This window comes from Crassostrea angulata, chromosome 5, assembly GCF_025612915.1.
Source record: "Crassostrea angulata isolate pt1a10 chromosome 5, ASM2561291v2, whole genome shotgun sequence".
NCBI lineage: Eukaryota > Metazoa > Mollusca > Bivalvia > Ostreida > Ostreidae > Magallana > Magallana angulata.
The window spans coordinates 43,335,116-43,344,035 of NC_069115.1; positions in this window are offsets into that span (position 1 = coordinate 43,335,116).

An 8,920-nucleotide genomic window follows, 5' to 3' on the forward strand; every position below is an offset into this window, starting at 1 on the left:
TAGAACTTGGATGGTGGTGGGGTGGTGGTTAACCAAAGATACAGGGCAAATTACAGTGCATCATTTACATGATTACAAGAAGAATGTCCCCTACCCTCATTTTCATTCCGAAACATATGATATTCAGCAAATCTGGGTAAACATTTAAGATCGGAAAATGAAATATGCAGTGTTATTGAAAAAACGAGCTGGCCGAACAATACTTTCTCCATTGGTATGTTAAAGAATCTATGGGTTTCAACAGTACCCCTCTTTTCGTATTCTCTTCAATAAAAGGATATTAACATTAACGAACATTAAATTATTATAAACTTAAAAACAAGCATTAGGATGCGGGTTAATTTTCTCGCACTGATCTTTTAAAGATCATATTGTTTTTGATAAGCATAACCAAGGTATCCTTTTTTCACATTATATTTGGAATAAACCAGTTGAAATATATTATACATTGATCTTCATTATTCATATATATATAAATCATATTCGTTTGGGCATAGCCCAGTATACTAGATAAGAGGTAAATTTGCTGCATACTCAAAAAAAAAAAAAGGAAAATGCAGTTGATAAGTGATGAAGTTTATGACATATTGGATAATTCAAACTTCCCGAATTTTTTCTTCTGTGTAAATTATTGTCTTATGAGAAAAGAAAAAAAATTCTCATCTAGAAACTATTTATCAAGTTAGCTGAGAATGCAATGAGTTCTTTTTTTAAGTATATCACATTAAGCTAAACAAGGTTAAAACAATCATTATTGTTTATAAAACTATCAACTATTTCCAATAAACCATGAACATTTTTTTCAAAGTGCGTTAGTATCGACGATATCAACACACTTTGAAAAAAATATTTCAGTTCGTCGCTATTTATTCAATTCTCATCTATTTTCGCATAGTATACAAAGTATTTATATAGCTTAAGCATCCTATGCCGAAATTGAGCACGGCATTTATGTTTACAACAAAAAGTTTGCGAGCGGGTTTCGAACTCTTGCCACTACAAGCATTACGTCTTAAAGCCCAACGCGTTGCCGTTACGCAGCCGATGATATATAAGTCGATATTTATATATATATAACGAAGAAACATACGACTGACATCAAGCAATTAAAATTATGAATCGTTTTTAAATGACGCTTGATAAAGAATGTACAAGCACAAAACTCAATGAGATTTCGTCTGCTAAACAGTTCGAGTTTTCTCGGTAAGGTGAAACGTCTCTCGTTTCTTAAAAAGAACATAAACCTTTGACGAGTTTTTATTGTACAGCAACCTGTTGATTAAATATTCAATCAATTTGAAATCAATTGAATAATTTGACAGAACAAACGCTAGATTTTCCGGTAATTATTTTTTGAGATAAGACAACACTCAAACGTCACAGCTACTTATAGCAAAGCACGTCAGTATATACAACACTCGGCATTATAATAACATTTAATAGTGTTGTGTTGTGCATGTACTATGCCTCCGGCTCGTGCACCATGTATCAAACCCTGACTACTATTTAAGTATAGTACATGCTCAACACAACACTATTATATAATTAATCGATTCAGAAATTTAAACCAATGTTTTAGAAATCTGCTTCTTTGGTTTACGATGGCTACAGCTAAAACGATAGATATTTAAAAGATAAGCTTGTTTATGCACACTTGCACAATGCCAGAGCATATGAATACCAATGACTATTCCCCTGTGCTTATTTAACATGCCTCCCCCCCCCCCCCCCCCACACACACACATCCACTGAAAACAAACAACACTAAACATTGATATTGCTTCAATTAACGATAACTAACTGGAAAAATTGGGTAATCCACCAATAAATTTCCTATTATCTGACATGCTTTCAGTTTGTTTTCTTCCTCTACTTCCGGTTTTGACAAATGAATTCGTTTCTTTTATTATTTTCTTTAATTAGATAGAATAATTGAATAACCCACAAGAATTGTGCAAAGCCTTAAGTTTCTTTATCAAGTTTCCGGAAGTTTCCGGTGTCGAAGTATATTACATTTCTAAGTACATTGTATGCTGTCTATACATGCATTTATTCACTTGTCGTGAGTCCAACCACAGGGGCATCGTATCCGCTCTACACTATATGATATATGTATGCTTTATATATATGTCATATAGTGTAGAGCGGATACGATGCCCCTGTGGTTCAAACCAATAATATTTAAATTTGAAATTCCGGTAAAGCAACGATTTCATTTAAATGCACCATTTTTGGTAAAATGTATTGCTGTTTCATGATAACATACAGCAATAATTATTTTAATGTTTTTTTCATTATCAGAACATTCAGTGAAAAATATAATTATAATAAAAGGAACATTTTTGATTAAAAAAACATATTTGAATACATTTATGCACTGTTTATACCAAGATTAGAAACTTACCTCACTAAGAAAGTAGTAGACTGAGAAGCAGGCTTGGAATACCCAGCGCTTTATGTATTGGTAGAGAAGAAGCTTAATGGATTTATACAGGAAACATCGATTATAACATAACGTAAGCTTTCAGTAAAAAGCTCATTGAAATATAACGAAATTTCATGAAAATTATTAGTGACAAACTTATTTGTATGTAAAAAAAAAAAAACAAGTCTAAATATCTCGAGATAACAGAATGCGTAGGGAAAAGTTGTAGTTTGTTTTAAAAATTGCACAATTATTTGTCTTAAATTAATAGAAGAAGTTCAAAGGTATGCGTGGTTTTTCCTGGCTAAGGTTTCATTTAAAGAGGCCGAACGGTCAACAAATTGACCACCAAATTTGCCTTACAATTTTAAAATATGTTACATTTTACCATAACTATTAATAGGAAAAGAAAAAAATCTAAAATAATTTAGTTTTAAAGAATATTTCCATACAGTTTTACACGTAGCTTGCCGTCTAAAGGAGGTAAATAAAGCCTAAAAAATGGCCTCGACCAACTAGCCGTCTTAATTCTAGTGCAGATATACATGTACCGTTATGTGAAGCATCCGAGGTAATTTACCGACATAATATCCGCCTTTCTTGTTTACTGGAACTAGAACGGACTTTCGACGAAACTACTCATAAGTGCGGGAAAAAGGAAATATACACGTATAATTTAAATTCACATCTGTATTTATCTCGTAAATTCTCTGTCTACCTTGTTCTTACGATATTTTTAATCTGATATCATGAATATTCTTGTATTCCATCGTTCTCGATTTGTTGCCTCTATTGATATAGTCTAATAATATTTTTTTTCGTTACTCAAAATAGAATAACGTGATCAATTTTAGGCGGAATTATTCAAATTGTTATCATTTTTTCCCGATTGGTCCCATCGTTAGACATGGCTTACTTCAATTAAATTTTCTGACCTAATAAACACAAGGTATGGTACACTCATTTAAACATAAAAATGTTTCTTTGATGATTCTTCTGGGATATGAAGGTGATTTCATTGCAGAAATAATACATAAATTCAGTTTGGTTCACTATCCTTTTCATAGATTTCCTCTTCACTGAACTTGAGACTGTATGTCAAGAATCCACAGGCAACATACATGTAGCCATCTCTTACCAAAAAGATACATGTATGTGTATTCTCGGTCAAGACTTACTCTCTCAGTTTTTAATAAAATTGGTACAAACAGCTAGCTCATCGAATTTGTATGCTTTAAACAGAATTCTTCACATGAACATACACTGTATATGAAAATTAAGTAAAACCGCTACATCAAACAATTATAGATATTTGGTTTTATTGAAACACGCGTGAAAAGTTTGATTTCACAACACCAAATGGTGTTTGATTTGACGGTTTCTATATATGTACATGTAGAGTGTAAAAACAGAAATGTCTACTAGATATAAAGAATCATTACATATACACTTTTATTCGTTAAACTGACCGACTTTTTAGAGTTGCCCCTTTGTAAAAATAAAAAAAAATATGCTGCAATGTATCTGTTCAATATTAATGCTTCTAAAGCGCGGTGACAAAACAACTACCCTGTTTCTATCTTTATCCCAGATCAACATGTCATATTCGGTTTTTCATTAATAAAAAAGACATTACTTCGTATACTTTCAGGACTTAATGCAGTGAACATTTTTAAAATTAATATTTAAGTAAGATGGGGATTACTTTTATCCCGATTAATCTATTTTATTGCATCCTCTATCTTCATATCCTTTTAAGCACTCAAACAAGAGTTGGGCCATTATTTGATTATACTGATGGCTATGGAATCCGGATAGGACCAGTAGTTCACTATCACTATCAAGGTTTGGGTCGATAGTGCGATGGCGCGATAATGCGATGGCGATGGCACGATGTTGCGATGATGATGAAGCGATATTGCGATAGCACGATGACAATGATGCAATGGCGCGACAATGCGATGACGATGGTGCCATGGCACGACGAAGCAATAATACGATAGCGATGACGTATTGGTGCGATATCGATGACGCAATGTTTTATATGGTTATCGTTTCATCGCACTATCGACTGTATTGCGCATGTGCAATTGAAAAGAAAATTAGCCACAGACAGTGAATGAATGAACGGATTATATATCAGAAATCTACTTTACCCTCTAAAAATAATTAGAAACTATAAAATAACCACGCCCTTCTTGCCAGACATAACTATTTAGAAGAGTTAAGATAACATAGCAAGCAAAGAAAATGACCAGACATGGTTTTTAAACGGTGAGGGCGAGAATTCACATAAACTGAAGCAAATTCTCTCTCTCTCTCTCTCTCTCTCTCTCTCTCTCTCTCTCTCTCTCTCTCTCTCTCTCTCTCTCTCTCCGAGATTGACATAGTATGATGATACGATAGTGAACGAAACTAAGTGCCCCTATCCGGATTGCATAGATAGTAGAATGGAAATTATCAATATTTAATTTTTTCACATTTACAAAACGTGATGCAAATGTTACATCAAAACAATCGATTTGGTATTGTCACAAATTTTATTACACCTACAAATGATTATTTATGCATATGTGTATTGGTTTATCTTTTACTTTGGTACAGAAAAAAGATAGAAATACATTGTATCAAGAGAGATATCACTAAAAGCGCCAACAAAAAAAAATCAAAACTTCTGTTTAAAGGACGTTGGATCCTGCGATCAAAAGTCTTTTTTCTGAAGTTTTTTTTTAAGTCTACACATATATATATAGCTAAACCAAAATTCAAAACAAAATTTTGGGGTCTATATGCTTCATTTGGTGCTGCTGTCTTTTTAATATGACCTTTCTGCACTGAAAGTGCAAATTGCACATAAATCGCTTTTTCTTTTTTAATTCAAAATCGGAGTGAACCATGGCATCAAATACAAATTTATACTATTTAAAATAAATAAAAAATGAAATTAAAATTATCATAAAGAAAAATGTCATAATTTCTTCACCTAATTGAAATTTTGACCTTTTTGCACTGTTAAAACGCTATTCTATATACGAGGTATCTCCGATGAATCCAAAGTGAATTATTTATTCAACAGAGATATAGAGATAGAGAATGAGAGAGAGAGAATAGGAAAGAGAGATTTCTATTATCAATAAGTTGATAATAATGTTTTCAAATAATTTTATGTATCTTATAGAATAAGACTTTGAACTGAACACTGAATCATTTCAGCGGGATGTTGATCTCCATTAGATCATGTTGATGTATTTTGTATATTAACCTTGATAACAGTGTGAATATTTTCCCGAACTGATGATTTGAATTGAACATTTTTTCAATGAATAATGGTTGTTCTCACTTCTACTTCCTGTTCTTTTGCACTTTCAGTAAAACATGGATATTTACGATTTTATGGTTGCAATTTGATTGTTTTAATATATTAAACCATTTCTATAACTACTGCAAACTTAGCACACGCGAAAATTAAGTGTCTTCAAGTTTACCATATGAACATATTGGACTATTGATAGTACTGCATCAATAACTCAAAAGTATATGAGCAAACCCTGTATAAGAACCATTTTAACAAGGCCTTGGACTTTCAGTAGGACGTAACTATCTATTTCTTGCGTCAAAACAAGTTCAAAATGACACTGGTTTCAAGCGAAATATGCACCGATTGCGTAGTTTTAACTCAAAAGCCAGATAAATCTTGTTACGGGCCACCAGAAGGCGGTCCGTTATTTGATACACATTTAGATATTGTAACTGCGTTTCTGCGGGATAGTTTTTTTTTTAAAGAATTAATGTTATGCTTATTTTAATGAATTGAAATTAAATTTGCATATAAAAATATGTTTTATGCCTTTATACATGTATTTACATTTTCCAGTGTCTTTGCCTATGATAACACTACGTATCGGTTTTGTACTATATAACCCATAATACAAATGACGCCAAATCGAGGCGCCAACTTATTAATACTTTAATATACTGGTTTACTTATTAATACTTTAATATATAATCGTACGATTATATAAATATAAGTAATAAGGAATCATTCTTTGAATATTATGAGATGATAATTTCGGTCGGGGTGTGATCAAATCTATCATAAAGCCCTTCGGGCTTTATTGGATTTGATCACGCCCCGACCAAAATTATCACCTCATAATACTCAAAGAATGATTCCTTATTCCTTATAAAGAACATCACATATTTTTTATTTTACTAGTAAATGTAAGTAGGTCGTAGGCTGTCGTGTTAAGCGCGTTTTTATCGAGACTATAATCTATTCGGAAAATTTTGGAGTTTTTCATTCTTTTCAAATTGGTATACAGGACATACTAAAGACCTAAAATGCTAAAGACCTGAATGACATGAAATTTTTTGAATTCCCAGGTTTTGCGCCAAATAAAATGACTTTGCGTGTATATTATATTATATTTCTATGTGAAATGTGGTGGGAAAATATCAGGAAATGACATCCATATCAATTACTTATGCAAAAATATGAAAGACCTGAAAATTTGAGTTGACCTGAAAATTTGACTCAAATGATGATTCATACAACAGTTATATTTTTGCAGCCTATTTGACGCTTGCGTCAATATGATTTCTTGTCGATTTCAGAGAGCCATGGCTGGGTGACCGACACTGAAATAGACAGGCCTACGTCACATTGCTGTTTAACACAACTACCCAAAGTCCAAGCTCTTGTTAAAATGGTTCTCAATATATACAGATATATGTCACCATAAATAAAAACATCAAGTATAAAGTAACAAGAAACAGAATGAAATGCCAGTCCCACATAAAGAGTTAAAATCATGTAACATCATGTAACATCATGGTATTACTTACATAAGTTAATTAAAGAAAAACAAATTGAATGTAAACTACAGTAAGAAAAGAGAATAAAAAAAAATAAGAAACCGTCTTCTAAAATAAAAATAAAGAATTGAAGTATCGCTTCTTTGGATGTTGATGACAATCATAAGAAATGGTTTATCTATTTTCAATACGTATAGGCAAAACGTTGACATTTATCACATTTGTAAAACCACAATACAGAGCAACATGAATCAAAAAGAAAAGCAATTATCAGGAAATCAAGAAAGTTGGATATTTTCCGACACTGCCATCTTTGATTCCTCATTTATCATTAAAGAACTATTGCTTTGGGTCCTTTGCTCCGGAATTCAAAGACATCTTAGCAAGCCCCAAAAGCGACAATCAGAATGAGAATTGGATGAATTAAATACAATGTATTTTCACTGCGACCACTGCTTTATCTGATACACATAGAGTAAATGAAAACATTTTTACATGTAACCACTTGATCATGGCGCGCGGCATGATAATTTGTCTGCACAACCTGGTGTGTGAAAGGAGCGACTATATCCAAAAAATAAGCATTGGATGGTTATATTTTCAAAAGCTTAATTATATCAAATTGGTAAAATAAGAAATAAACAGCAAGTTAAAAAAAGGTTCATCGGGATAAAAATATATGTATATGAACTTGGTTGGACAGGTACGTGGTCAAATACTGTGTATATACTGTGTATGTACGTTCTCATTCTGAATTTCTTCATACATCAGCTCAGTGTCTGTCTACATCTTAAACCAATCGCAACATCTCGGGCCTTTCATGCAGCCTGCCGGAAAGGCCCGAGAAGTTGCGATTGCATCTTAAACGAAACAATTCCATTTCAGTCACTTCCATTCTGAAGCACAATAGCCGGAGTCCGTTGTTTATTATACAGGATCATTTCTGTCAAAAATCATCGACAGACTGGTTAGAGCTGGATCATGTAGATTTCAATCTATAGAGCTATGGATCACAACCAATTTTCGTAAGAAAAAATAGGGAATTATACTTAGTTGATGTAAATATTGACCATTGGACATCACAGACTTCCTATTCAAACATTAGGGGACAATTACATCGAATGTAAATATTTTGAATTGAACACATTCGATTGCAAGATGACAATCCAGACACGTAGCATCGTTTTTATTAAAGTGGGCGGGGGGGGGGGGGGGGGGGGAGGAGGCAGACTCATCCAAAAAATCTTGACAAACAACAAAAAAGTGTTAGTTGAATATTCACAAATCACATTTCTGTTAATCATATATTTACATATTTCCCTATTTCTTAAATACTTGACATGAAGTCAATGTGTGATTTTTGTTTTAATTAGCTGTACGCATTGTACTATAGCCCATGTCACCATATATGCAGACGGAGCTTACAACGATAAATCATACGAACAGCCATGTCATTATGACCATAACAGCAACATTTCGTTGAAATATTCAAATTATTTATATCTTAAATATTAAGATTAATTTACAAAAGAAAACAAGGTGCGTGTAAACAATTTATTATCACTCAGTGTACAATTACCCTGGTGTTGACAAAACTCAGACAAATAAATTGACGTTGTCGATTTTGGGGTATTTTGTTTACATAATATTCGAGTGGGAACTTATCTTTCCTTTTGGGGG